The sequence below is a fragment of the Taudactylus pleione genome, unplaced genomic scaffold, assembly GCF_031769625.1.
Source record: "Taudactylus pleione unplaced genomic scaffold, aTauple2 ptg000423l, whole genome shotgun sequence".
In the NCBI taxonomy this organism is placed as follows: Eukaryota; Metazoa; Chordata; class Amphibia; order Anura; family Myobatrachidae; genus Taudactylus; species Taudactylus pleione.
The window spans coordinates 1,091,502-1,115,181 of NW_028284825.1; the positions used below are offsets into that span (position 1 = coordinate 1,091,502).

The 23,680-nt window shown below is 41.7% G+C and overlaps 1 pseudogene; it reads left to right on the forward strand.

Moving 5' to 3' along the window:
• LOC148506144 (uncharacterized) overlaps positions 1–17,718 on the forward strand; it is a 138,091-nt pseudogene extending 120,373 nt beyond the window's left edge.
• Positions 17,719–23,680: the final 5,962 nt, after the last annotated feature.

The following is a 23,680-nucleotide window of genomic DNA, read 5'->3' on the forward strand; positions in this document are numbered from 1 at the left end:
GTAGTGCCAAGCGTGCGCCTGTGTCATAAGTAAAGGGCCGGCTGGCTTGACCGTTAATGGGTGCTGTAACCCCCAAAGTACACTACAAACCAAATAACAAAATATTTTCTGTGTTTGTGAATTGTGTGCGCAGTAGCCGCACGTGCATCAACAAAGTAGTGCCAAGCGTGCGCCTGTGTCATAAGTATAGGGCCAGCTGGCTTGACCATTAAAGGGTGCTGTAACCCCCAAAGTACACTCCAAACCAAAAAACAAAATATTTTCTGTGTTTGTGAATTGTGTGCGCAGTAGCCGCACGTGCATCAACAAAGTAGTGCCAAGCGTGCGCCTGTGTCCCATAAGTAAAGGGCCGGCTGGATTGACCACTAAAGGGCACTCCAAACAAAATGTAAAAAAAATTCTATGTTTGTGAATTGTGTGCTCTGTGGCTGCACGTGCATCAACAAAGGAGCAGCGCCAAGCGTGCGCCTGTGTCCCATAAGTAAAGAGCCGGCTGGCTCATTTTTTAAAGGGTGGTGTAACCCACAAAGTGCACTACTCTCCAGCAAAAATAAAAAAAAAATTTCTGTGTTTGTGTGCGCCTTAGCCGCACGTATATATCAATATAACATAAATGGAGGACCAAACTTTCTCCGATAAAAATAAAATAGGGAAAGATCAAGAACCACTTCCTCCTAGTGCTGTTGCTGCTGCTGGGAGTTGTTCATCATCCCAGAGAGGAAGTAGGAACACCACTACTTTTACTAAACAATTGACCCTCCAACAGTCCCTAGCGATGAGGATGAAGTACGTCAGCAGTCATCCTGAAGCAAAACATATAACTGAGGCCTTGACTGCTATGTTGGTGTTAGACGTGCGTCCGGTATCCTCCATTAGTGCAGTGGGATTTCGACAATTGATGGAGGTAGTGTATCCCCGGTTCCAAATCCCGTCTAGATTCCACCTGCATCCTCAAAGCAGCAGCGACAAGCGTGCGTCTGTCTGTTAAAGGGTGGTGTAACCCTCAAAGTGTGCTCCACAAACAGTAAAAAAATTCTTCTGTTTTTTTCTGTCTTTGTGAAATGTGTGGGCTGTAGCCGCACCTGCATCCTTAAAGCAGCAGCGACAAGTGTGCATCTGTCTGTTAAAGGGTGGTGCAACCCTCAAAGTGCGCTCCATAAACAATGAAAAAATGTTCTTCTTTTTTTTCTGTTTTTGTGAATTGTGTGGGCTGTAGCCGCACTTGCATCCACAAAGCAGCAGCGACAAGCGTGCGTCTGTCTGTTAAAGGGTGGTGTAACCCACAAAGTGCTCCAAAAAATAAAAAACTATTTTTTTTATGTGTTTGTGACTTGTGTGCGATGTAGCCGCACGTGCATCAACACAGTAGCAGCGCCAAGCGTACGCCTGTGTCATAAGTCAAGGGCCGGTTTGGACATCTGGTCCGGACTGAAGGACGTGCCAACAATTTCTGACAAGTCTACTGTCACTGCATATGATACTGTCCTCAAAGCAGCAGCGACAAGCGTGCATCTGTCTGTTAAAGGGTGGTGTAACCCTCAAAGTGCGCTCCACAAACAATAAAAATATTCTTCTTTTTTTTCTGTCTTTGTGAAATGTGTGGGCTGTAGCCGCACCTGCATCCTTAAAGCAGCAGCGACAAGCGTGCGTCTGTCTGTTAAAGGATTACATCGGTGACAGCATCCAAGTAGGCATGTCAGACAGTCCGTACCTGTACTGTCAGGAAAAAGAAGCAATTTGGAGGTCCCTGTACAAACTGGCTCTATGTTACCTGAGTTGCCCCCCCTCCAGTGTGTACTCCGAAAGAGTGTTTAGTGCAGCCGGGAACCTTGTCAGCGAAAGGCGCAGGAGGTTGCTTCCACAAAATGTGGAGAAGATGATGTTCATGAAATGAATTATCTGCTCTTCCAGGGAGACAAGCCTCCAGAACGTACAGAGGGACCTGTGGTTGTGGATTCCAATGGGGACGAATTAATACTCTGTGAGGATGAGGATGTACACAACACTGAAGAGGGTGAGGAATCGGTGGATGAGGAGGATGAGGACGACATCTTGCCTCCGTAGAGCCAGTTTGTGCAGGGACAGATTAATTGCCAGCTTGTTTTGTGGGGGCCCAAACGAACCAATCATTTCAGCCAGAGTCGTGTGGTAGACCCTGGCGCTGAAATGTTTGGTTTGTTAAAGCGTGCATGTCCTGTTTATACAACATAAGGGTGGGTGGGAGGACCCAAGGACAATTCCATCTTGCACCTCTTTTTTTTCTTTGAATTATGTACTGTTTGGGGCCTAGTTTTTCAAACTGCCATCCTGTCTGCCACTGCAGTGTCACTCCAAGATGGACCACGTGTTTGTGCCACCCACTCATATCTCTTAGCATAGTCATCCAGCTACCTCGGTGCAACCTTTAGGATATAAAAACACTATTGTGAGGTGTGAGGTGTTCAGAATAGATTGGAAATGAGTGGAAATTAAGGTTATTGAGGTTAATAATAGCATAGGAGCAGAAAAACACACAAATTCTGTGATTTTAGCTGTTTTTATGCTTTTTTTAAAAAAAAATACAGATACAAAACACAAAACCCAGAACCCAAAACACGGAAGGGTGGTTTTGGCAAAACCAATCCAGATCCAAAACACGAAGAAAGATCCAGATCCAAAACCAAAACACAAAACACGAAAAGTGGCCGGTGCACACCCCTAATATATATATATATATATATATATATATACATACGTATATATATATATATATATATATACACATATATATATATATATATATATATATACACACATATATATATATATATATATATATATACACACATATATACACATATATATATATATATATATACATATATATATTTTATCATTGTTATATTATTTATTGCCCGATCACTGTGGCCAGCAGTGATCGAGCCCATGGAGACGGGGAGGCAGAGCTGAGGCCGGGGAAAATAGCAGCAGCCGCGTCTACCAGAGCCGCTGCTGCTGCTCCTACATGTAGAGCCGGAGCAGCAGCTGGCGGCCCGAATACAGAGCAGCGGCGGCGGCTTCCAGAGCCGCCGCCGCTGCTCCTTCACACACAGTGATCACTATGTGATCACTGTAGTTCCGGGGCCGCAGCGGGAGGGTCTCCCGCTGGCGGCCCGGATACAGAGCAGCAGCGGCGGCTACCAGAGCCGCCGCCACTGCTCCTTCACACACAGTGATCACTATGTGATCACTGTAGTTCAGGGGCCGCAGCGGGAGGGTCTCCCGCTGGCGGCCCAGATACAGAGCAGCGGCGGGGGCTTCACTGAAGGGGGTGGAGATGGCTGCCCGATCACTGCTGACCACAGTGATCGGGTCACAGCAGCAGCACTGCTGCTTCTAATGGAGGGGGGATGCCGGCGGTGCCCGATCACTATGGCCAGCAGTGATCGGGACACACTGGAAAGGTGGCCGCGCTTGCAGAGGGACCAGAAGGTCCCTCTGATGTAGACGGCTGCGGGAAGATTAGCTTCCCACAGTCGCCTAGTGGGCATTTCTGACTGGTTGTATCAGATACGACCATGTCAGGGAAAGCCCAGCCTGGTGCGGTCGTATCTGATACGACCGTGCCAGGCAAGTGGTTAATACAGAGAATGATATATACTTGTATGTTGTTAATTATTAATGATGTTATTAATTATATTTATTTATAAAAGTATAGACTAAGAAGTAGGAGGAGTCAGAGATAGTAAGGGGAGGAGTCTACGCCTGGGGCCAGATGCTGACACCAAGGTGGGCCTCTGTGTTCTTTAAATGCCACGGCCTATTTTTAGTCCCAGTCCGGCCCTGCTCAGGGGTACGCAGTCGCGGCATATTATGTGTCTAATTTTTATTTTTTTTATAACTAGATTCAAAAACAGACAAAAATTTGTGAAATCATTCAAGAAATTAATATTAAAAGCATCTGCATACTTATCCAGAGTGTGGAAAGTGCTATAAATCTTGGGTACTGGCAAATTTATTGATAAGAAAAAAACACCACTGTGGGCCTAAATCAGAGTCTGACAAAGCCTTTCCCTGGTGTACATCCGTGCATCCAAACAGAGGCATCCCTACCTCCTTTGGCACCCGGTGCGGGTATGGGTGGGTGGACTGATAGTGGGTGGGGGCATGGCCTCGAGGTCCGAACTCCATCATTTTTGCCTCTCTGGGGTCCCAGAAGTTTGGACTGCCCCCGGGGACCTGTGTATTTGCAGAGCCGGCTCCCTCACTGTGTGAGGAGTTGGGTGCTGCATGTAATGCTATAGCGCAGCACCTGGCTCCTGTCACTGAGGAGTCCACACTTTTGTGTCACCCCACTTGTGATGCCACTGCATCCAAATGAGCAAAGACTGAGATGCTGATTCACAGCACCTATAGACACTGCATTACCATATGGTGCATGTTTAGACTAGGGATGAGCGGGTTCGGTTCTCAGAGAACCAAACCCACCTGAATTTCAGGGATCCAGGGTGGTCTGAGCCAAGCTCGGATCTCCTTGCCTGCCCTAGATCCCTCACCCGAGGCAAAACTTTGTGATCCCACTGTCGGGTTGCAAGGATTTGTATTGAGCGGGCTTAACGCTGATTGGCTGAGAGAGACGTCTGTCATGGCTCTCAGCCAATCAGCATTAAGCCCATTTAATATGCACACAGGAAACAAAAGAAGATGGCGCACGCCATCCCCCACTGCCTGACACTGCCAGCAGCCCCTGCTGCCGACACCACCGGCACCCCCGCTTACAGCATCCCTCGCTGCCGACACCACTGCTGGTGACACTGCCAGCAACCGTGCACTGCTGCCCCACATACTGAGGACACTGTCAGCGACCCCCACACTACCGACACTGCTGGCACGCCCACACTGAGGACACCACCAGCACCCCTGCACTGCCGACACTGTCAGCACCACATGCACTGAGGACACCGCTGGCACCCCCACTCTGCTGACATCGCTGGCACCCTGCATTGAGAACACCCCTGCACTGCTGACACAGTCGGCAAACCTTCACTGAAGACACCTTTGGCACCCCTGCACTGCCGACATCGCCGGTACCATACACTGAGGACACTGCCAGCACCGCAGCACTGCCATTCCACGTACTGAGGACACTGTCAGCAAACTCTGCACTGATGACACAGCAAGCAAACCTATACAAAAGACACCGCTGGCACCACCGTACTGCCGACATCGCTGGTACCCTTCACTGAGGACACTGCCAGCACCGTAGCACTGCCATCCCATTTACTGAGGACACTGTTAGCAACCCCTGCACTGCCAATACTACCACATTGAGGACCCCACCGGCAGCCCTGCACTGCCAACCCTGTTAGCACACATGCACTGAGGACACCGCTGGTACCCATGCTTTGCCAACACCACCGGCACCCTGCACTAAAGACACTGCCAGCACCCCTGCACTACTGCCCCATGTATTGAGGACTTAATCAGCAGCCCCACACTGCCGCTACTCCCACACCGAGGGCATCCCTGTACAGTCGACACTGTCAGCACTCTTGCACTGAGGACACTGCTAGCACCCCAGCTCTGCCGACACTGCTGGCACTATGCACTCAGGAAATGCCAGGGCCCCCACTCTGCCAACACCGCAACACTGCCAACACTGACAGCACTTCCGCATTGAGGACACAACTGGCACTCTCGCATTGAGGACACCACCAGTATCCTGCACTGCCGATACTGCTGTCACAGTAAGTACACTATTGGTGTATCCAACCCACACTGTATAACACACTGTATCTGTGTTGGAACTTGGAAGCTGAACTGCCACATGTTAGTGCCACCCACTGTGTCGCTTAGCTTAGTCAGCCAGCTAGCTGGATGCAACCTTTTGGCCTTAACTAGATGAAAAAAATAATATTGTGAGGTGGTCAAAATTGATTGGAAATTCCTGGAAATAAATGTTATTGAGGTTAAAAATACTGTGAGTCCAAAAACAGGCCCAATTTATGTGATTTTAGCTGTTTTTATGATATTCTAAAAAAAATACAGATCCAAAACCAAAATCGAAAAACAAAACACCAAGGAAAAAAATCTAAAACCAGATCCAGATCCAAAACCAGGGGATATCCAGATCCAAAACCAAAACACGGGGGTCAGCGCACATCTCTAGTTTAGACGCCACTAACGATCGCACCATCTAAACTTGCACCAGCCGTACGGCAGGTGTAGCTTCTCCATCTGAGTATGGCCTCCTAGGTGAGAGGACCCATTTTAAGTACAAATGCCTGCGACACTCCCATAAGATGCAGCATCTCTCTGCATCTTTTTAGCCTTTGCCTGTTACCTCCCAGTCACTATCCTGGAAACCCCCTTACATTTCTTGTTCTCTGTGCCCTAATTTGATCTGCGACTCTGTACAAATAAAATCAGGACATGTGTGGTGTGAGTCAGATACATATGCAGAAGAAAATACGAATACAAAAATACATCGGCCGTTTGTGTGAATATCGGTATAGCGTGTGATTCTGAATCAGGCCCTGTATAATTTAATAGCTTTTCCCCTGTTACTAGCAAAAGTAATGTTTCCATCAAGCAGTATGAACTTCATGGTGGTAAAGATCCACTACTATTATTTCAATATTTGCTGTCCTACAAAAGATCCTTGGTAACCCTGTGTAATAGTGGTGAGTACAAAAGCTTTGGCTGTCATGTAAGTATCTAACATGAGCAAATGTAAGCAGCTAACAATGTTATCAGGGCTGTGAGAGTCTGCACAAGTACAGAAAAGAATAGTTTCTGTTGTCCTGTTTGGTTTAGTTTACTATCATTATATGATTAGATATTGTAGAGCTTTTGATCTGAGCTAAATCCAACACAAGCCATCACAGTCTCCAGTTGCCACAGTCAATGTTATCAGTGCTCTGAGTATTTGTACAGGAGCAGAAAGTATGCATCATAGATCTAAGATTGCACATTCCAGTGAAGTATCTGTGGTTATGAATTGGTAGGGAAAGCAGCCTAAAATTACAGAGTAATCCATCACTACCTCCTCCTTCAAACAATGGGCTGGGCTTGCTTCATTTTTTTGGAGGGGAGGAAGAGGTTGGACATGCTTTGGGTATTTATAGGAAGGAGTTGGGAATGTTTTGTGATCTCACAGTTCCCTGTTTCGAGTGTCACAGATGGCAGCACTGTACACAATGACCACTGTCATTCTGCTGATGTTGAGTATCTTCAGTCTCTGCAGTGCAGGTAAATAATGTACTTTGTCTTCATTTGTTACATTTGTTAAATGAGATGTAATAAACTTCTACAAGGGTAAAAGCTATTGAGTATGTACTGAATATAAATGAATGCTGCTGTGTTGGATGGCAGTTTAACTCATTATATATTCCTTAATACTAATTACATTAGAAAACTGAGAGAGATTTGTATATATCCATGTGCCATGTTGAGCATGTGGATGTCCATAGTGGCAGTTAGTATTAATAATCCTAATCTTAATCCTAACTCTACTCATGGCAGCCTAACCCTAACCCTAAAATCATCCTACCAATGGCTGCCAACATTTACTTGCCAACATTCACAATGTCAACATAATGTCATGTTGACCATTTGTCCCTAATGACCTACTGCATGTTGGCTACCTGGTGTTGATGTATTGACTGTCAACCTTTACATTGTCAATCTTTTATACCACATCCTTTTTGAAGTCTTAACCATGCACTCTTTAGATACTATTACAAGGGCAAAATAGATCATTATAATGTAATACCTTTAGACAGTAGATGGAAGCAGTACTCTAATTATAAAATAGGAACAGGATGTTGCATTAAAACTACATATAAGTATTACATGGAAAAGCTAAATTGTTTATATTCTAGTATAGTAAAAAACAGAATGTGATTGATTTGCAAGGCTTCCTATCTTTAACTTTTATTTAATTTATAGCCTTGTTTAGGAATAGGAGAATATTCACTTATTGTCCAATTTTGGAGTAACATAATTCTAACAATACATGGAATCTGATGTAAAGTTACAACTTACTTCATGGAAATAGGGGATAATCTACGGATGGACAGATGTATTTTTTGCACAAGATATATATTTACACATTGCTTCAGTGCAACAAAAATGTGTATGGTTTTGTGTAGATTACATTTTTAGATGACAGTGGTATATATATATATATTATATATATATATATATATATATATATATACATTCACACACAATTGTAGAAAGGGACACTCACCAGAGCACAGAGCCGTAACTAGACTTTGGTGCCCTGTGCCAGAAAGGTCATCGGTGCCCCCCCCCCCCCTTATTTTTCAAATAGGGACATAAGACGCACAACCAAAAAAAGGCCATTGCCTCATGGGGAGGGGCCAGGGAAGAGATAGGGGAGGCCAGGAGATACTGAGGATAAAAGAGGAGGAAGCTACAAGTGAGAATGATAATAAACAGGAAAATTTACATTCCTGAACAGCGTCCCCTGCCCTGCGGTGCCCTGTGCCATGGCACTGATCGCACCACCCTAGTTACAACCCTGCCAGAGCATATACAGGCAATAACAAACTTTAAAATCCATTTCATAATAATGTTGACGTTTTGGTCAAACATGACCTTTCTAAAGACAGACATCCATACATCAGTATAGCAACAGTAGACTGCAAATGTAACATAATGGAATATATATATATATATATATATATATATATATGTATATATATATTAGCATTGTGGCTACATTAAATAAAATTGCTAAAAAAATATACCCATTGGATTTTTTAAGGAGAACACAACAAATGTTTATATTTAATTTGTTACATGGAAAATTTGACTTTCACATTAATGATAGGACTGTCAAGACACTGGGCCTGATTCAGAGCCGGACGCTCTGACAGAGCGCTCGCTCTGAGTCAGGGCCAGCCTTCTGTGTTTTTAGAGCGGCCTCCTGGCCGCTCGTATAGCTGTGGGTGACCAGCTATAGCGAGCGGCCAGGAATATGGTCGCGATGGTCAAGACCATCGTGACCATCAGGCTTGCGATGAGACCCTTGTGGTAGGGTCTCATTGTTGCAAGCCCTAGAGTGTTTCTGGCTCTAACAGAGCCGAAAGTACTCCCACTGACATCACTTGTGATGTCAGTGGGGCCGGCCTCAGATGGTAGGCGTTCCCATGGGAACGCCTCCGCCTGGGCAGCCACGCCCCCAGCCTGCCCACCAAAGGGGGCGTGCTGTCACTCAACATTGACAGTACGCCCCCTTTGGTACGAGACCCGGAACGACAGCTTGGCCGTCGCTATCCGGGTCTCGCGCATGCGCACGATGGAGCCGGCTCCGTCGTGCGCGTGCGCACTGGGCTACCATCGAATCTGAATCAGGCCCACTATTCTTTATTGCATGTATGACACTTCATTATATTACTAGATGTTGTACAAATTGAGTAAAGTGATATTAGCTCTCCCAGGTAGCTGTTGGAGGTATTTCTGCTCACCATGTTTAAATGATGTGAATTGGAGGACGAATCAAAACCACAAACTCCATGTTATCAGAGGAATTGTGGCTTCTCATTGTACTTCCTGCTCATACATCATCTTCAGCCTCTGCTATTGGCTATGGGACAAACCATGGAGCCATGAGAAAAACAATGGTATGGAGCAACCCTAAGGGCTCCTGTGAATGGCCCTTGGGTATAATAAATGTTTTCCCATATATAGAAATTGTGCTTTTTCTATCGACTTACCTCTGTAACTGCTACTGACTTCTTTATATCAGGTCTCATGTGATGTTTTCCCTTTTCTAGTACAAGCATCTTGTTTAACAACTGCAAGAGACTTAGAAGAATCTGTTGCACAGTAAGTCCTGGCTACAATCACATGTTTTATCAAATGAAAACAAATAAATAATCTAAATAAAGAATTTGGGAAAGTGTATATGTTTTGAATTATATTTTCTGGAAATTCAATAGTTATATTCCTTTTTACACCCCTTAGCGTCCTGTGTCCCTCTGGGTGCTTTGACACTGGAAACTCTATTTGGGGAACTGATATCTACACAGATGTAAGAGAAATAAGAACTTAACTATTTAAATAACATTTTTTAGCTGTTGCATCCAAAATTTTAATGCAGAGTAAAATGTAACTGATATTGTGTCTATTGTTATCTTTAGGATTCTTCCATTTGCCGAGCAGCTATCCATGCTGGACTAATAACCAATGATGGGGGACAAGTGACAGTGAGGAAGATTCAGGGCCAGACCAGTTATAGTGGATCCACCAGGAATGGAATCACAAGCAGTAACTATGGAACTTGGCCTGAGTCATTTATATTTCTCACAGCATCAAATTCAGCAGGTATTCCTCTACCAAGTGACAATGAGACATATAATATGAGCTCTACAACATACTGCACACAGTAAAGTGCACTGATGTCATTTTGAGAAAAGAAAGCATTGCTGTATTGTACCTAGGTGTTAATTAGTCATTTTTGTGGCCACTTGCTGTTACTACACTGATTGCTTTATGTTATGCTTCAAACTTTGTATTTATGTGCATTACTACTGCATTGGGTCTCTAGAAAGTAGCTGAATATACAGTCAGATGCATAAATATTGGGACATTGACAGAATTTTCATTATTTGGCCTCTATTCACCACCACAATGGCTTTGATGATATGACTCCAGACCTTTTACCTGCTTAATTGATAATGAAATAATGAGGGAATAGCCCACACCTGTCCATGAAATAGCTTTTGAGTTGACAGTCCCATTACTTTTGGCCCCTTAAAAAGTGGGAGGCACATATAGAAACCGTTATAATTCCTACACCGTTCACCTGATTTGGATGTAATTACCCTGAAATTAAATCTGAAAGTCTGCAGTTAAAGCACATCTTGTTTGTTTAATTTCAAAGCCATTGTGGTGGTGAATAGAGGCCAAATTATGAAAATTCTGTCAATGTCCCAATATTTATGCACCTGACTGTATATTGAAAACAAGGCCATAATTAGATATTTGAAGGCTCCATAGCAAAAGTTTGTAAGGGCCCCTATGTATGACCCAATGGTGAAAAATTTATATAACTCAAGTAACTTTGATTAAAGATGCCAATCAGCTCTGGGCCCCATAGCAGCTGGACCTCTTGCACCTGTGGTAGTTATGCCCATGATTAAAAAAAACAAAAAAACTAAATATATATATATATATATATATATATATATATATGTAAATGCCTGATTATCTGCAAACAGTTATACTTATTGAAGTTTAAATAGTGAATATGTAGCATGTGCTGCATGGGAAGAATAATATACAGATTAAAATATTATTTACATAGTATGAAAAATGCACATTCATTATTTATAAATTTGCAATATATGGAGGCACATGGTTCTACTTAATGTAGACTCCTGTGTCACATTCTCTATATATCAGAAAGTATCCACAATCACTAAGCCAGATAAAATTATCTGGTGCAGCAACTGAAGCAGTTACCACTCCCCATGTCCACCTCTATCTGTACCCACCATTCTCTTTCCAGATTACTTAAAAATAAGTGGCAAGGGGTCTATAAATAAATATATAAGGGCTCTGACATGTGGTACTACCCCCAGCAGCTGCAAAGAGGAGACTGTTAATCTCCAATAAATATATAAAAAGGAACAAAGAGCAGCCCTGGATTAAGTGTATGTAATAATTTGATAGAGTGGCCAGCCCACTCTATCACCATCAGGTCCGGTCTATTGCGTTGGACAAACCTCAGTGTGGGACCATCGCTAATTAAGGACATTGTGGAACTTTCATTTCAGTGGGTAATTACCCTTCAGTGCTGCTTTCCTGGACTGTATACTAATATTCAGTGCTACAAGTTCTTCACTATCAATTAATGTCTCAGGGTACCAAGTAGCCAATTGTTGCTTTAAATAGTAACCAATGCTCTCATCTATACACATTTCATTATATGTATTTATAGTAATGTATTGTGATTTTTATGGTTTTATATATGTGTTAATGAATTAAATTATTACATATACGTAATCCAGTGCTGCTCTTTGTTCTTTTTTACTTAAAAATAAAACTTTAATATATAAGGGGCTAAACAGCATCAGAGGACACTTAACTGGGATAATATACAGGTCTCCAAGACAATAGTGTTGACATTCTAAAATCAACATGAATGAGCATGACATTGTCCAAAAAAATGGCCTGCAGGGTACATTGGTACTTTCAGATCAACATCAGCTGGAGAGCCATAGACTACAAACCATTGTCCTACAATTCAGAGACTGATAGTATAGTCCTCATTACTATGAAAGATTTTTTGCAATTGCCAATATCAACTTTTGGTTTGGCATATTTTAGATTACTGTTAGGTCTTGGGCAAATAGAAAGATCATTCACCATTCCCCTTAAACTGGCTATCAGAAGCTCACATATATAATACAAAGCATGTATCAAAAAATAAATTATGTTTTACTTTGCTTTGATAAATAAGGATAGCATCCAAACAATAGAGTCTGTATATGAGCACACATCCCAGTTACCATCTACCCTAAAATTAGAAAGCCATTAACTTCCAATATAGATTTCACACATCAGACTAAAGCACAAGGTCTTTTCATATAACAAAGTCTCAACCATGCACTTTTTAGATACGTTCCAATAATCAAATTAAATCATGTTGAACAGTAACTTGAAGCAGTCAATTGCAGCAGTACTTTAATTATAAAAATATTAAGACAATGTGGCATTAATTACTACGTACAATGCTTACAATATAAATGTATATTGTTTACATTTAAGCAAAATAAAGAACATAATGTATTTATTTCCAAAGGTTCTGATATTACCTTATTTAGTCTACATCTACAATGTTGTTTATGAATAAGAATATATCCACTATTGTCTAATTTTGTAAGTGCATCATTTTAACAGATGTTTATATTAACTTTTAATTTTATTTTTTATTACATGGAAACTGATTTTCAAATTAATTATTAACACTGTCAAGACACTACTCTCTATAGCAAATATCTCACTTCATTAAATTTCTATATGTTGTACAATTTAGTAATGTGACTTTAGCACTTCCAGATGCTGTTGGAGGTGTTTCTGCTCACCACTTTTAAATTACTTGAATTGAATGACCAACCAAAAGCCACAAACTGCATGACATCACAGGGATTGTAGCTTCTCATTGGTTTTATTGCTCACATATTATCCTCAGCTTCTGTTATTGGCTGTGGTACAAATCATGGAGCCATAAGAAGAACAAAGGCTTGGAGCAGCCCCAAGGGTTCCTGTGAATGGCCCTTGGCTATAGTGAATGTTTCACCTTATCTAGAATGTTGCTTTATATCTACCTCTGTAACTGCTGCTGACATCTCTATACCAGGTCTCATGTAATGTTTTCCTCTTCTAGAACAAGCATCTTGTTCAACAACTGCAAGAGAAATACAAGAATATATTACAGAGTAAGTCCTGGCTATAATCACATGTTTTATCAAATGGAAATAAATTAGATAAATAAAACATTTGGGAAACTATTTATGTTATGAATGTCTCTTCAAAGAAATTAAAAAATGTACAATTACATCCCTTAGTGTCCTATGTCCCTCTGGGTGCCTTGAGAATGGAAAATCTATTTGGGGAACTGATGTCTACACAGATGTAAGAGAAATCTAGACTTTACTTTTAGTTTTTATAGAGCAACAATTTTTAGCAGCTGCAAACAACATGCAGAGTATAATGTAACTGATATTGTGTATATTGGTATCTTTAGGATTCCTCCATTTGCCGAGCAGCTATCCATGCTGGACTAATAACCAATGATGGGGGACAAGTGACAGTTAGGAAGATTCAGGGCCAGACCAGTTATACTGAATCCACAAGGAATGGAATCACAAGCAATATCTATGGAAATTGGCCTGGATCATATATATTTCTCATAGTATCAAATCCACTGACTCGTAAACCCACTGGAACAGCTACCCAAGTACCACCAGGTATTTCTCTACCAAGTGATAGTGAGACACATACCATGGGCTCTACAACACACTGCACACAGTATGTAACACTGATGTAATTTTGAGAAATGAAAGCATTGCTGTATTGTACCAAGATGTTAATTAGTGATTTCTGTGCCCACTTGCTGTTACTACACTGATTACTTTATGTTATGCTTCAAACTTTGTTTTTTACATACATTATCACTGCATGGGTTCTCTAGAAAGTAGCTGAATATATATTGAAAATATACAAATCAGCCAGATTATCTGCAAACAGTTATACTTATTGAAGTTTATAAAGTGAATATTTAGCATGTGCTTTATGGTAAGAATCATATACAGTAAAAATATTATTATTTAATGCACTTACATTAGTAAGGAAAAATGCACATTCAGTTTTTATACAATTGCAATATATGGAAACACTTGGTACTATTTAAAGTAGACTCGTGTTATTTTATCTATATATCAGAAAGTTTCCTCAATCACTAAGGCAGATAACATTCTCTGGTGCAGCAACTGAAGCAGTTTCCACTGCCCATGTCCACCTCTAATTGTACCCAAAATTATCTACTTTGCTTATTTAAAAATAAAACATTGATAAGAGGCTGAACAGCATCAAAGAACACTCAGCTGGGATAATATACAAGTCTCCAATACAAATAGTGCTGACATTCTCAAATCAACATGAATGAGCATGACACTGTCCCAAAAAGCTTCCTGCAGGGTACATTGGTACTTGAAGATCAACATCACCTGGAGAGCCATAGACTATTATTATTATTATTATCATTTATTTATATGGCGCCACAAGTGTTCCGCAGCTCTTAAAAAAAACAATACATAAACAAATTGTAGACAAGCGACTTACAGAACAATACAATTCAGGACCAGGACATGGATAATATATATTGCTGCATTAGTGACCATAACACCCAGATAAGCAACAGAGCATAAGCAACCAAGTGTTAGGTGCCCTAGTGGTAAGAAGTAGATGAAACTAAAGTAGGGAGAAGCACAAGAGGGTAGAGGGCCCTGCTCGACTACCACTCATTGGGGGAGATGTACGAAGCCCAGAAGCGGTATCAGCGCACGTTATGTGCGCTGATACCGCTTCTCCCCGATGTATGATCGGGGGTCTGGGCGATAAATGACAGGGGCGCAAAAAAATCAATACTAATGTACAGTACCCCTTGGTTCTAGTCCTTTCGGGCCATGTAGGCATCCACATCTTCAAAAAAAAAAAAAAAAACGCCATTACCCAAGCCACGGACATAGTACCGTCATGTGAATAGTACCGTCTTGTGAATGAGGGCTCAGCCACTGAATTCCCATAGAAATGCATGGGCTGAGCATTCATTGGCTGAGAGAGGTGAGCCTCCACCTAAGAAGAACAATGGCTTGGAGCAGCCTCAACAGCTCCTGTGAATGGCACTTGGATGTAGTAATTGTATCACCTTATCTAGAAATGAAGCTGTATATCTACCTTTGTGACATCTCTGTACCAGGTCTCATGTAATGTTTTCCTCTTCTAGTACAAGCATCTTGTTCAACAGCTGCAAAAGACATACAAAAATCTGTTGCAGAGTAAGTCCTGGCTACAATCACATTTTATTTATTGGAAATAAATTAGATAAACAATTTGGGAAAGTATTTATGTTATGAATGTTACTTCCTGGAAATACTTATATTAGAGTTCTTTTTGTTGATTTTATCTCAGCATTCAATACCATCCTTCCAACTGCTCTAATAAGTAAACTACTGAACCTGGGATTTTCAGTTACCTTATGTAGTTGGACTATAGATTTTTTAATTAATAGACCGCAACAGGTTAAATTGGGAAATTTGAGATCATCTGTAATTAGGATTAGCACTGGTACCCCTCAGGGGTGTGTTTTAAGGCCACTTTTATTTTCCCATTTCACATATGACTGTGTCCCCTTGTATGAATCGAATTCTATTGTGAAATTAACAGATGATACCAGAATAGTGGTTCTCATCTCTGATGGGGATGAGCAGGCATATTGTGGTGAGGTGGAGCATTTGCTTAAATGGAGCAAGATAAATTGTTTGGTTTTAAACTAAAAAAAAAAACTAATAAATTATCATTGATTTTAGGAGGACGAATACTGTATGTTTATCCTGCTGCCACTAACTATTTACTATTTGGAGGTTGAGAGGGTAACAGATTTTAAATTATTGGGTATTATAATCTCTGATGATTTATCCTTGTAGTCTAATATTCTGGCCATGATAAAGACGGGACAACAACAATTATATTTTTTAGGAGCTTACAGGCAGCAAATTTGGTGAATTTTTACCGCTGCGTCATAGAGAGTGTGTTAAACTACTGTATACCAGTATGGTATGGGAATAGTACCAAAGCAGATCGCACAGTGGGCCTGATTCTGCAAGGATCATTATTGCAAAGCTGCACGCAGGCTATAGATATATGATGTATGCATGCAGGCTATAGATATATGATGTATGCACGCAGGCTATATATATATGATGTATGCACGCAGGCATCTTTGCAATAGTGATCCTTGCAGATATGGTTATGCAGCAGGAGGCATCATGCTTCCTGTGCATTACTTATCTGAGCTCCGTTGTTCAAGGCTGCATTGGTTAATCTGCGTACCATCGGCCGGCTGCAGTGACCCATGGGGTCCCAAGCCGGCTGCTGCAGTTTACAGGTAGAGGTCAGGAAATCTCCTTCAGCCTGACGGAGATCCTGGCCTTCTCCCTCACCCCCAACAGCCGTGACACGCCTCTGTTTCAGGCAACAGAGGTGTGTCACTGCCCCCTCCCCACCCCCAATTGGCAGCAGAGTGTCAATCATTGACAGTCTACTGCCAGTTTGCAAGCAAACTCGCAGATTCCCCAACCATAGGGAATCTGCATTCAGCAGTGCACTAGCTGAATTAGGCTCAGTGTTAGAGCGAGTAGTTAAAACAGCTGAAAGTATTATCGGTAGCGAGTTGCCTTCTATTGAGGAAATGTATACTGAGAACAGTTTACGGAAAGGAAATAGCATCATAAAGAATTGCCAGCTTCCGGACCATAGTGTGTTTTCCCTTTTACCGTCAAAAAGGCACTTCCGGTGTATCAAATCTGGAACTTCCTGGTATAGGAGCAGTTTCTTTCCATCTATTATTGTTAGAATGAACCTGAATGGGGATTTTAACTAATATGATTGTTCCATGCTGTAATATGTATGCGGTTTACCTGGTGTTGTAATTGTGTTGTTTTTTACAATGACAATAATAGTATTTATTTTATTATTAGAATATATATTTTAATTAAAAAACTATTTTGACTTTTGCACCACTTAGTGTCCAATGTCCCTCTGGGTGCCTTGAGAATGGAAAATCTATTTGGGGAACTGATGTCTACACAGATGTAAGTGAAATCAGTAGTTTTCTTTTTATAGAGCAACATTTTTTAGTAACTGCAAAAATGTAACTGATATTGTGTCTATTGTTATCTTTAGGATTCTTCCATTTGCCGAGCAGCGATCCATGCTGGACTAATAACCAATGATGGAGAACAAGTGACAGTGAGGAAGATTCAGGGCCAGACCAGTTATAGTGGATCCACCAGGAATGGAATCACAAGCAGTAACTATGGAACTTGGCCTGAGTCATTTATATTTGTCGCAGCATCAAATTCAGCAGGTATTCCTCTACCAAGTGATAGTGAGAGACATACTATGAGCTCTGCAACATAGTGGACCTGATTCAGACCCGGTCTCTAGCTGGCGTCCGCTTGCTGCTGCCGATGTTCGCTAATCTACGCAAGCACATGCATTGCAGTGCGCATTCGCAAACTACTCATAGCGATCACTATCCACTCGCTCGTCCAGCAAAGACAGCCCAGTGTAATAAGTGACAGTAGAGGCCGTTTGTCGGTGGTTACAGGGGCAGGAGACTAATAACAGGGGTGTGGAGGTGCGAACGCAGGTATGCCTGAGTGTAGCAACGCTGTTTCAGAGGTGTGCATAATTATCAGCCAGCGTCATAGTACACGTCACCTGCCTGTTTTTTACACTGAAGTCCTCGCAGAGCTTGCGGTAAGGTAAGGCAACCACAAGCGCTGCGAACCCTTCCGATGGTCCTCGATGTACCAATGTTTTAATACACTTCCAGGAGATGACGTGCGCTAGTGGGCGTCTCTTTAGACGCTAATGAGCATCTAAAGACACAAAGTGATCGCTCGCCAACACAAAGTGGGCATGCTTATTCCTTTCCGAGTGATCGCCTGCAATGCCGTCACTTTGCCGAATTTGCATATGCTGGGTGCGAGCGGCTCTGAATCAGCTCCACTGCACACAGTATATAGCACTGATACAATTTTGAGAAATGAAAGCATTGCTGTATTGTACCTAGATGTTAATTAGTCATTTTTGTGGCCACTTGCTGTTATTACACTGATTACTTTATGTTGTGCTTCAAACTTTGTTTTTTTATGTGCATTACCACTGCATTGGGTCTCTTGAAAGTAGCTGAATAGGATGCGCAAGCAGCTTATGCGGATTAAAATGATATGCGGCATGCCTATATTCTATGTGCGACTGCGGTTATATTTGCATGCGATATTGTAAGTTACAGTGTCAGCAGTTGTGACACTGTAACATAGCATTTTGCATGCAGATACAGCCGAATTTGCACTCACAGTATAGGCATGCTACATATAATTTAAATTAACATAAGCTGCTTGTGTGTCCAATTCACATCACTTTGCAAAAAAGACGCATTTTAAGGGAAAATGTTGCATGAAAATACACTCAGAACTACCGAGTTGCCCCACGCCATGGCACATCTAGAAGGACTGTTTAACATGCAAGGAGGCTAGATGTATGGGGACACATCTGTATACAGTAAACAATATTAATATTTATTGTACATAGTATGGAAAATGCACATTCAGTTTTTATACAATTGCAATATACGGAGGCACATGACAGTCTGCGGTCTATTTATTAAGCAGTGAAAAGTGTGGAGAAATAGACCAGTGGAGAAGTCCATAGCAACCAATCACCTCCTACCTATTATTTTATAGACTGTACTTGATAAATGCTACTTGAAAGCTGATTGGTTGCTATGGGCAACTTCTTCACTGGTTCACTTCACACTTTTCACTGCTGGATAATTATACCCCTATTTCATGTAGACTCCTGTGTCACATGACACTATTTCATGGAGACTCCTGTGTTACATTCTCTATATATCAGAAAGTGTCCACAATCACTATGCCAGATAAAATTCTCTGGTGCAGCAACTGAAGCAGTTACCACTCCCCATGTCCCCCTGTACCCACCATTCTCTACTTTGCTAATTCAATAACAAAACATTGAGGTAGGGGCAGAACAGTATCAAAGAACATTCAACTGGGATAATATACAGGTCTCCAAGACAAATACTGTTGACATTCTAAAATCAACATGAATGAGCATGACCACTTGTCCCAAAAAGCTGCCTGCAGGGTACATTGGTACTTGCAGATCAACATCAGCTAGAGAACCATAGACTACCACCCACTGTCCTACAATTCAGAGACTGATAATATAGTCATAATTACTATGAAAGATGTAAGCAAATAGTACCTTTTCATTTGGCATACTTTAGATTACTATAAGGTACTGGGCAAATGGAAAAACTCATTCACCCTTCCCTTCCAAGTCTGTATCTGTGCACACATCCCAATTACCATCTCCTGAAATTAATTAGAAAGCCATTTACTTCCAAGATATATTTCACACATTAATTAGACTGAGGCTCAAGGTTTTTTCATATACATAATTAAGTCTCAAACAGACACTTTTTAGATACTTTCCAATCATCAAAAGAGATCATTATGATTCAATAACTTTAGGCAGTTGATTGCAGCGGTACTCTAGTAATAAAATATGAACACTATGTGGTATTAACGCTACATAAAATGCCTAGATTGTAAATCTATATTATTTATATTCAAGCAAAATAAAGAACATAGGCCCTCATTCAGAGCCGTACACTCTGAGCAGAGCGCACGCTCTGAATGAGGGCCGGCCTCCATGAAAATGGAGCGTCCTCCTGGACGCTCGTATAGCTGTGGGTCACCACCCACAGGCTATACGAGCGTGCATTTTGATGGCCGCAATGGTCGTGACCATCGCGACCATCGAATCTGCGAGCCGGAGCCTGCAGTTGAGGTTTTCAACCGCAAGCTCCGGAGTGATATTGGCTCTATCAGAGCCAAAATCACTCCCACTGACATCACTAGTGATGTCAGTGGGCCGGCTTCTGACGGGAGGCGTTCCCGTGGGAACGCCCCCGTCAGGGAGGCACGCCCCCGGCACGCCTACCAAAGGGGGCGTGCTGTCAATCAACATCGACAGCACGCCCCCTTTGATCAGACACAACGAGCGAAGGACTTTCCTTCGCTCGTCGCGTCTGGCGCATGCGCACGACGGAGCTCCCTCCGTCGTGCGCATGCTCAGTCCAGAACATCGACCCACTTGCGAGCGGGCAGCCGCTCGCGAGTGGGTCTGAATCAGGCCCATAATGTAATATATTTCCAGGGGTTCCGATATAGAACCTTAATTTATTCTACATCTACAATGTAAATTTAGAATAAGAAAATATTCACTTATTGAATAATTTTGGATGTGCATAATTTTAACAGATGTTTATATTTCTTTTTATTTATTTTTTTATGACAAGGAAACTGTGATTGTCAAATTACGTAATTACGCCATCAAAACACTATTCTCTATAGCATATATCTGTAACAAGCCTCCGACGCGGATTGTGTCTTTCATGGGTCCCGGTTGTTGCCAAGCAATGGGGACAATGCATCTTCTGGTCAAGGGTTCCGATGGTCCCGCTGGTCACCAGGCAATGGGGACGCTGGGCTGGGATGGAACCTACCATTGCTGGGAGACCAGGCTGTTGGGCGGCCACGGGGATTGCTGGGGCTGCTATTTAGTAAATTAATATGTGCAGCGCTGTAGCTGCTTTTACTTAGCAAATAGAGTTCTCTCCAGCATTTCATTGGTAGGTCTCCCTGTTATAAGGCAGCCAGGGCAACTCCTCCTTTGCTGGTTATAGCTTATACCTTGCATGTAAAACACTGGTCCTTGTTTATTATACTGAAGAAACTCTGCAAGCCAGAACTTCTGCCTTGATCCTGGAAACCTTGTCCTGTGTTCCAGTCTTTATCACCATTGTAGTCTATACCAGCTGCACAGTACTCTCTGAAGCATTGACTTCAGTCTGTGGCTTTGCCACTCATTTCACCTCAGCACTGCAACATCAACCTGAGTCCCTGCCGCTCATATCACCTCAGCGCTGCAATGTCAGCCTGTGTCCCTCCTGCTCATATCACATCAACACTGCAACTTCAGTCTGCGGCCTTCACTGCATCTGTCTCAAGTCAGTTCCTTAGCCACACATATCTCCTGTGATATGCAAACTACATTGTAAGCCTATACTGTTCCGAGCATAGGACCATGTGGCAACCTAAGTACTGGTGAGCATGTTCAGCTCTAAGGTAACAACAGGGGGATGTTATTGTCTTTAAAACCTCACCATTGTGACTCTAGAGGTCTTACGCAAAGTAGCTCAGGTTATCATAACAATATCACACTTCATTATCTTACTGTATGTTGTACAATTGAGTAATGTGAGGGTTGGGTATGGGATCTCGGCTGTTAGGATGCTGGCTGTCAGAATACTGACAGCAGCATCCTGACTGCCAGAATCCTGACACTACCAGGTAAGTTCTCTACTGCTAACCCTTACCCCTACCCCTAATCCTCCCTCCCAGGTAACCTCCCTAACCTCACCCTAGTGCCTAACTCTAACCTTCTACTCCCCACACCCTAAACCTAACCCTACCCCCTTAGTGCCTAACACTATCCCTCCTCCTAGTGCCTAACCCTAACCCTAAACCTAACTCTCCCCTAACCCCCCGATACTTACCTTCAGGATGCCAGTGGTTGGAGGTGTTTCTGCTCACCATTTATAAATGGTGTGAATTGAAGGACCAACACATTATCTTCAGCTTATGCTATTGGCTGTGTTAGAACAAAGGCTTGGAGCAGCCCCAAGGGTTCCTGTGAATGTTTCACCTTATCTAGAAATGTTACTTTAAATCTATATCTGTAACTACTTCTGATATCTCTATACCAGGTCTTATGTAATGTTTTCCTTTTCTAGTACAAGCATCTTGTTCAACAACTGCAAGAGACATAGAGGAATCCATTGCAGAGTAAGTCCTGGCTAAAATCACACATTTTATCAAATGGAAATAAATTAGATAAAGTATTTACGAAAGTATTTATGTTTTGAATGTTTCTTCAAAGAAAGTCAAAAACTATAATGACTTTTGCATCCCTTAGTGTCCAATGTCCCTCTGGGTGCCTTGAGAATGGAAAATCTATTTGGGGAACTGATGTCTACACAGATGTAAGAGAAATCAGTAATTTGCTTTTAGTTTTTAATAGAGAAAGAATTTTTAGAAGCTGCAACCAAAATGCAGAGTAAAATATAACTGATATTGTGTAAATTGGTATCTTTAGGATTCTTCCATATGCCGAGCAGCTATCCATGCTGGACTAATAGCCAATAAAGGGGGAAAAGTGGCAGTGAGGAAGATTCAGGGCCAGACCAATTATAATGGATCCACAAGGAATGGAATCACTACCAATAACTATGGAGATTGGCCTGGATCATATATATTTCTCATAGCATCAAATTCACTGGCTAATAAACCCACTGGAAAAACTACCCAAGTACCACCAGGTATTTCTCTACCAAGTGATAGTGAGAGACAAACTAGGGTCTCTATAACACACTGCACACAGTATGAAACTCTGATGTTATTTTGAGAAATGAAAGCATTGCTGTATTGTACCTAGGTGTTAATTAGTTATTTTTGTGCCCAGTTGCTGTTACTACACTGATTACTTTATGTTAGGATTCAAACTTTATCTCTTACATACATTATCACTGCATGGGTTCTCTAGAAAGTAGCTGACTATATATTGAAAATATACCAATCAGCCTGATTATCTTCAAACAGTTATACTTATTAAAGTGTATAAGTGAATATTTAGAATGTGCTCTATGGTATATATCATATACAGCAATATAATATTATTAATTGTACATCATATGGAAAATGCACATTCAGTTTTTCTACACTTGCAATATATGGAGGCACATGGTAATATTTAATGTAGACTCATGTGTCACATTCTTTATATATCAGAACATGTCCACAATTACTAAGCCAGATAAAATTATCTGGTGCAGCGACTAAAGCAGTTACCACTCCCCATGTCCACCTCTATTTGTACCTACCATTCTCTACTTTGCTAATTTAAAAATAAAACATTGAGGTATAAGAGGCATCATAGGACACTCAAAAGGGATAATATACAGGTTTCCAATGCAAATAGTGTTGACATTCTCAAATCAACATGAATGAGCATGACACTGTCCCAGAAAGCTGCATGCAGGGTACATTGGTACTTAAGGATCAACATCAGCTGGAGAGCCATAGACTACCAACCATTGTCCTACAATTCAGAGATTGATAGTATAGTCCTCATTACTATAAAAGATGTTTTTGCAATTGCCAATATCAACTTTTAGTTTTGCCTACTTTAGATTACTCTTAGGTACTGGGTAAATGGAAAAATCATT